Source organism: Rhagoletis zephyria, unplaced genomic scaffold (genome assembly GCF_001687245.7).
Source record: "Rhagoletis zephyria isolate East Lansing unplaced genomic scaffold, Rhagoletis_zephyria_1.1 Rzeph_scaffold_05366, whole genome shotgun sequence".
In the NCBI taxonomy this organism is placed as follows: Eukaryota; Metazoa; Arthropoda; class Insecta; order Diptera; family Tephritidae; genus Rhagoletis; species Rhagoletis zephyria.
Genome location: NW_016162449.1, coordinates 35416 through 42554, shown reverse-complemented (window position 1 = coordinate 42554; position 7139 = coordinate 35416). Strand labels below are relative to the sequence as shown.

The 7139-nt window shown below is 51.9% G+C and overlaps 1 long non-coding RNA gene across 1 annotated transcript in view; it reads left to right on the top strand.

Moving 5' to 3' along the window:
- Positions 1–391: 391 nt before the first annotated feature.
- The window catches only part of LOC108372011 (uncharacterized), a 16049-nt gene continuing 9301 nt past the window's right edge, over positions 392–7139 (top strand). The window contains exon 1 of the long non-coding RNA XR_001848802.1: positions 392–477. This is a non-coding gene — a long non-coding RNA (uncharacterized LOC108372011). The remainder of the gene's footprint in view (positions 478–7139) is intronic.

Below are 7139 nucleotides of genomic sequence, written 5' to 3'. Positions count from 1 at the left end.
CAGTCGTCATGATCGAGCAGTCGTCGGCGTAAGAGACAATCGAGACTCCCTCTGGTAGTTGAGGGAGCTTTCAAATGTAAAAGTTAAACAGTAGCGGGGAAAAGACACCACCCTGTGGAACCCCCTGTTTTATTTTTCTAAGTTTACTCGATTTGTCTCTAAACATTACCGACGAGTGTCGACCACTCAACTAATTTGCCGACCACCGTTTTAGCCTCTGTGGGAGAGAAGAAGCCTCTAAATCTTCTAGTAGCGTGCCCTCGCTAGGGCAGGCACCTTGTCGTTGGTGCGGGGGCTTAGCTGAATCTCCAGTCAGACTTTCCCTGGACTGACTGGTGCAACGCAGCCGCTCTTGCAGCTGCTGCGCTGCCCCTTTCCCAGCTTAGGGCTGCTGGCGGACAGCGACCAAGAACTGCCGCCTCCTTATCCAGGGTGTGACGCGACACCATGCCTATTGGACGGTTTGCAGCCAGGAGGGTAACGGTGGCCTTACCGCGACAAAGGGCGCTGGCGCGGCGGACGTTCGAGATCGCCATCAAGCATATAGACTGCTACACTTGGCTAGTCAGGCACGCAATCGTAAGAGAAAGATGAAGACAACAAACAAACAAACCAACAACCAAAAACAACAACAACCACAACAACAAACAAGCAATAATAAAGAGGAACAAACACAAACAGGTACAAGGCACGACAAAGGTTCTCTGGCTCAAACTAAGCCAAAAAAGAGCAAAGAGGAACGGAGGAAGAGCTTCCTAGAGGGCCTTTCCGATGCCGATGCAGCGCTCTTCATTGAGCACGAGAGGGATGATGATGAGCCCTCCACGAGCAGTGGTATCTTCCACGAAAAGGCGTTGAGGGACTCTGAAGAAGACAAGAGGTACAGGGGTAGGCACCACAGCGATTCGTCACGCGAGCGCCACAGGTCTCCAAGCCAGTCCGGCTCGACAACTTCGCGTGAGTCCATGCGGCCGGACAGAGACCGCCATATGGATAGGCGGGCAAATCCGCATACAGCTCCGGGTCGAGGGCAACCTGTCACCCTAGACGACCGTAGGCGATAGGGCCTCAGCGGCTCCCAAACGAGGCACTATATTAGGTACCTAGAGCAGGGCAAAACTCCCGAGGTAGCCAGGAGACTGGCTCTCGCCAGATCATCCCAGCAGGAGTCGAGCAGGCGCGGCAATGACCGCGAGGGCAAAACGACCGCACCCGCAAATGAGCGGAAGAGCTGGCAGCACCAGCAGCAGGGTGGAGAGGCATCCGGCAGTCAGACCGCACCCGCTGGAAAGCGTAAGAGCGGGCATTGTAGTCGAGATGAGAAGCACGGAGACCAGAGGAAAGTGGTAAGTGGTTCCAGTGAGACCGCACCCGCTACAAAGCGGAAGAGCGGGCAATTAACCCCCCAGAATCTGGCTTCAAAGAAGCAGCGTGAGTTTCCCCCCCCTCCGGCATCGGGACCCGGGGGTAGGCACTGGGGCCCAACGTCTGCGTGGGGCGGTGAAGGGCTGACGCACAGCTACTCTGACGCGCTAAGGGTCATCAGGGTGGCGGTGCTGCCTAGAAACTATCCCGCGGAGGCGCTGAGTCCGGATGAGTTGACTACCCTGCAGGACGCCATAATGGACGAGGTCTTCAAAGGGTGGAAGCACCCGCTGGCCTTCTGCGGAGTTTACTTCCGTCCAGGTATGCTCCTTGTGGACTGCAAGGATGAGGGTACAGCAAAATGGCTGGAAGAGTTTGCACCAAAACTAGGGAGCTGGAAGGAAGTTACACTATGGGTCAAAAGGGGTGATGAAATACCACCCATGCATAATATGACTATCTTCCTGTCGAGAAGTGCCGACAGATCGGCAGATTATGTGATGGGGCTGCTAAGGGCGCAAAACTTAGGTTTTAACACACCAGCGTATTGCGTCATCTCGAGCAGCATTGAGGATGCTGGCCTGCGGCTAAACGTGGGCATAGATGAGGACTCCTTCCTTAGCGTCAGGAGGGCTGAGTATAAGGTGAACTTCAGGTTCAGCTATGTTACAATGAGGCCCTGGCGACGAGAGGCAGCGGAAGAAGAGAAGGTAGCTGACGAGGGAATTATGCAGGTGGACGAAGTCCCCCCCGCTTCAACAGCTACAACAGCTGCAGCGGTAGAGGACGCACAGGTTCGCCAGCCCGCACCTTCAGCCCAAACTTCTAATCCGCTAGGCTCCAACCAGCTAGTATCAGCGGCTCTTGCACAGAGGTAGGTCCCCTCAACGCAGGAGCTGATGGAGGGACTAGACCTGAGAAGGCTTGAGCTCGACGGGAAAAGCGAGAGCGACCTAAGGCTCTCGGACCTCGATGAGCAATGAGGTACCCACCGCCCCTGAGAGTTGCCCAGATCACCCGGCACCATGCAATTGCAGCCTCGGCCGCGATTGCCAGCAGGTTTTCTACGGACGACCTGGGCATTATACTCATTCAGGAGCCGTGGACTTACAGAGGCCAGGTAAGGGGCCTCAAAGGAGCAAATAACAAGGTAATATTCGAACTCGCCGCAGAGAGGCCCAGAGCATGCGTAGTGCTTAGAAACGATATTAGTTATTTCTGCATTACAGAGTTTTTAACGCAAGATTTGGTAGCAGTGCAGGTGACGCTTCGGGTGGATGTGAGGCCCGTGGAATTATTCTTCGCTGCTGCATATTTCCCCGGGCACAGCAACACCATACCCCCGGCAGAGGTACAACTATTGGTGGCGCATTGCCGGAAGACCCAACTTATTCTTATCCTCGCATCCGACGCAAATGCGCACCACGTGGAGTGGGGGAGCACCAACACCATTAAAAGGGGTGAGTGCTTATTGGAGTACCTATTAAGCGAAGATATGTGTATAAACAATGTTGGACATTGTCCAACGTTTGTCACCAGATCTAGACAGGGGGTCCTTGACCTCACTCTGAGCAACAGCTTGGGTAATGATCTGATAACGCAATGGAGAGTGTCCACGGAGCCTTCGTTGTCGGATCATAGTATTATCCAATTCGTGCTCGGAGCGGAGGCCACGGTAAGTCCTCCTGTGAGGAACCCCAGGAATGCAGACTGGGAAAAATATAGGAAACTATTAGATTTTAACCTACCCGGTATAGAGAGGCAACATAGAAGAGATGGCTGTATGTCGCTAGAATACAGGGTTAATAGGTTGACGGACATACTGACCGACGCCTTTAACTCTAGCTGCCCGGAGACCAAGTCGAAAGAGAAGGCCAGAACTGCGTGGTGGTCTCGGGAACTCTCAGCTCTCCGGAAGGAGGTGCCCAGGCTATTCAACAAAGCCAAGCGTACGGGATGCTGGGAGGAATACTCAGCTAAACTAACTAGCTACAGCAAGGAGATCAGGAAGGCCAAGAGAGAAAGCTTCAGGACCTTCTGTGAAGGCATCTCGAACTCTCCAGCGGTCGCGAGGTTACACAAGGCTCTTGCCAGAGGAACGGTGGAATCGGAATTAGCAATAAAGCGTCCGGATGCCACCTATACAAACAGCTTAGATGAGAGGGCAACCACTCTGCTTGCGGCTCACTTCCCGGAGTCCACTATCTTAGAACAGGGGCCGGAGGTCCGGCGAACTAGACCGCGACCAGGTGACTGGAAACTGGCGAGAAGTATCTTCACCCAGAATTCAGTCAGGTGGGCGCTGGGATCGTTCGACCGTTATAAGGCCCCTGGGGTAGATAGCATCCGTCCAGCGGACATAATGAGGAGCAGCCTTGCGAAGGCCTATGTCCCACAAGTGTGGCGGAGGGCGCGAGTAATCTTTATCCCGAAGGTGGGAAATAGGGACTACTCGCTAGCAAAGTCTTTCAGACCTATAAGCCTTACCTCCTTTGTGCTAAAAGCAATGGAAAAGATAGTGGACAATTACATAAGATCTAACATTCTGAAGGTAAAACCCCTACACGTTTGTCAGCATGCGTACAGATCTGGAAGATCCACGGACACAGCCCTGTATCAACTGACAACCGAAATTCAGGGGGCTTTGGAATGCGGAGAAACAGTGCTCTGCGCTTTCCTCGATATAGAAGGAGCGTTCGACAATACGTCTCACACGGGTGTGCGCAGGGCACTAGAGAAGAGAAACGTGCAGCCAGTGATCTGCAACTGGGTGGATACGCTGTTGCATACTAGGATTGCTGAAACCAAGGTGGGGGACAGCATGGTACAGCTATTAACAACAAAGGGCTTCCCACAGGGAGGGGTTCTATCCCCTCTTCTGTGGTGCTTAGTGGTGGATGAACTCCTGCAGCTTCTCTCAGACAATGATATCCGCTGCCAAGGCTATGCGGATGACATAGTGATCATTGCCAGGGGGAAGTTTGAGAGCACCCTCTGCGACATTATTCAAAGAGGCTTAAGATTAACAAATAGATGGTGTGCTAAGTTAAGCCTTAGTATCAATCCGGTCAAAACCGCCATCATCCCATTTACCAGGAAAAGAGCCCTGTTGGGCATGAGGGACATAACCCTGGAGGGGGTCGTGGTCGGCGTCACCAGCGAAGTGAAGTATCTGGGAATAATCCTGGACACCAAACTTCTATGGAAGAAGCATGTGGACGCGATCACCTCCAAGGCCACGAAAGCGTTAATGGTGTGTAAGCGTTTAGCAGGAAAATTCTGGGGTTGTAGCCCCAGGACCCTAAGATGGCTCTACATCATGATAGTACAGCAAATGATTACCTATGGGGCGGTGGCTTGGGTTTCAAGAACTACTCTGGCCACGGTGAGACAATCACTCACCAAGCTACAGCGACTGGCTTGTGTATGCATAACAGGAGCAATGCGCACATGTCCGACGACGGCGCTGGAAGTAATCCCTGAACTCGAGCCTCTTCACATAACCATAGAGCAGGCAGCCAAAAGAACTCTGCTCAGCTTTGCTAGAGAGCGATGTGGCAGAGGTAAGGTCATATCCTCTAGGAATATGGAGAAGCTAGGGGCCTCGATCCCGCTTGCTCTGTTCCCTAGAGATGACATAGGAAAAACAATAGTATTTGAGAAGATATTTAAGATGGAGTTATGCAGCNAGCCTTAGTATCAATCCGGTCAAAACCGCCATCATCCCATTTACCAGGAAAAGAGCCCTGTTGGGCATGAGGGACATAACCCTGGAGGGGGTCGTGGTCGGCGTCACCAGCGAAGTGAAGTATCTGGGAATAATCCTGGACACCAAACTTCTATGGAAGAAGCATGTGGACGCGATCACCTCCAAGGCCACGAAAGCGTTAATGGTGTGTAAGCGTTTAGCAGGAAAATTCTGGGGTTGTAGCCCCAGGACCCTAAGATGGCTCTACATCATGATAGTACAGCAAATGATTACCTATGGGGCGGTGGCTTGGGTTTCAAGAACTACTCTGGCCACGGTGAGACAATCACTCACCAAGCTACAGCGACTGGCTTGTGTATGCATAACAGGAGCAATGCGCACATGTCCGACGACGGCGCTGGAAGTAATCCCTGAACTCGAGCCTCTTCACATAACCATAGAGCAGGCAGCCAAAAGAACTCTGCTCAGCTTTGCTAGAGAGCGATGTGGCAGAGGTAAGGTCATATCCTCTAGGAATATGGAGAAGCTAGGGGCCTCGATCCCGCTTGCTCTGTTCCCTAGAGATGACATAGGAAAAACAATAGTATTTGAGAAGATATTTAAGATGGAGTTATGCAGCAAAGCAACCTGGAGCGCCCCTGAATTCGAGGTATTACTACAGGAGTGCACACTGCACTGGTTCACAGACGGCTCGAAGACCCCAGATGGAGTAGGGGCAGGAGACCTTGGGCCCAGAACAAGAATCTCTGTTCACTTGGGGAAATACCCGAGCATCTTCCAAGCAGAAGTCTATGCAATCTATCTATGTGCGGAAACAATAATGAGTAGAGGGTATAGAAATAAGAAAATTATAATGTTGAGTGATAGTCAGGCGGCACTCAAGGCTCTTCTATCTTATGAAGTCAAATCCTCACTGGTCCTTGAGTGCATTGAGAAGTTAAACTTCCTTGGCCGGCACAATAACATCAGGTTAGCGTGGGTACCCAGCCACAGGGGAGTAGAGGGAAATGAGGTTGCAGACTGCCTCGCTAGAGAGGCGGCAGCCATCACTCCAGTTGGCCCAGAGGCCTTCCTGGTAGTGGGTCCCAATGCCATAAAAAAGGAGCTTAGGAGAGAGAGGCTCACACTAAGGAACTTTAACTGGCGCAGTTCGGTAGGAATACGCCAGGCAAAGATTTTACTTGGAGGGTTTAACAAGAAAAGATTTCAGGGCTTAATAAACCTCCCAAAAGAGAGGCTTAGAATTTTAACAGGATTCCTTACAGGACACTGCAGACTGAGGGGTCACCTACATAAGCTGGGCATATGGTCGAATGATCTTTGTAGGTTCTGCGACCTGACCAGTGAGACGCCGCTTCACATTCTCACCGAATGTGAGGCTGTCTGCAGAAGACGTGAGAGGACTTTAGGCTCGTTGTGGCCACAGCTTGAGTACATCCACTCCCTACCCCCAAAGGCACTATTGAACTTTCGGAGGGAGCTGGGCTTAGATGAAGTGATGTGAAGAGAAGAGGGCACAATAGATCACTAGGTCGCATTGCACACCTCATATTAATATCTATCTATGTATCTAGTAGCGTGGAAAGGCAGTCGGTGTTAAAGGCCTTTGACAAGTCCAACGCTACTAGAATCGTTCTCTCACACGGATGGTTTCGGTTAAGGCCACGAGTTATCTGAGTGTTTATGCCGTTAAGTGCTGTTGTTGTACTGCGCACTTTACGGAAACCATGCTGATGCTTCGCTGGGGTCAAGTGGTTTGTGAAATACGGGAGTAGCAAGGCCTCGAGTGTCTTCGCTACCGGGGAAAGGAGTGTTATCGGACGATAAGAATCTCTTATGTTGGCAGGTTTCCCCGGTTTGAGCAGTGGGACCACTCTCCCCACGTTCCAGATGTCTGGGATGATGAGAGCGGCCAAAGGCAAATTGAGGACCTCCGTTAGGTACGCTTCCCCCGCAGGACCAAAATTTTTCAGGATCAGCATGCATATTCCGTCGGGACCCATGGCTTTGGAAGCTTTCGCCTTCCCGATGGCCACCTGAACTTCACCGCAAGTGAAAGCAAGGG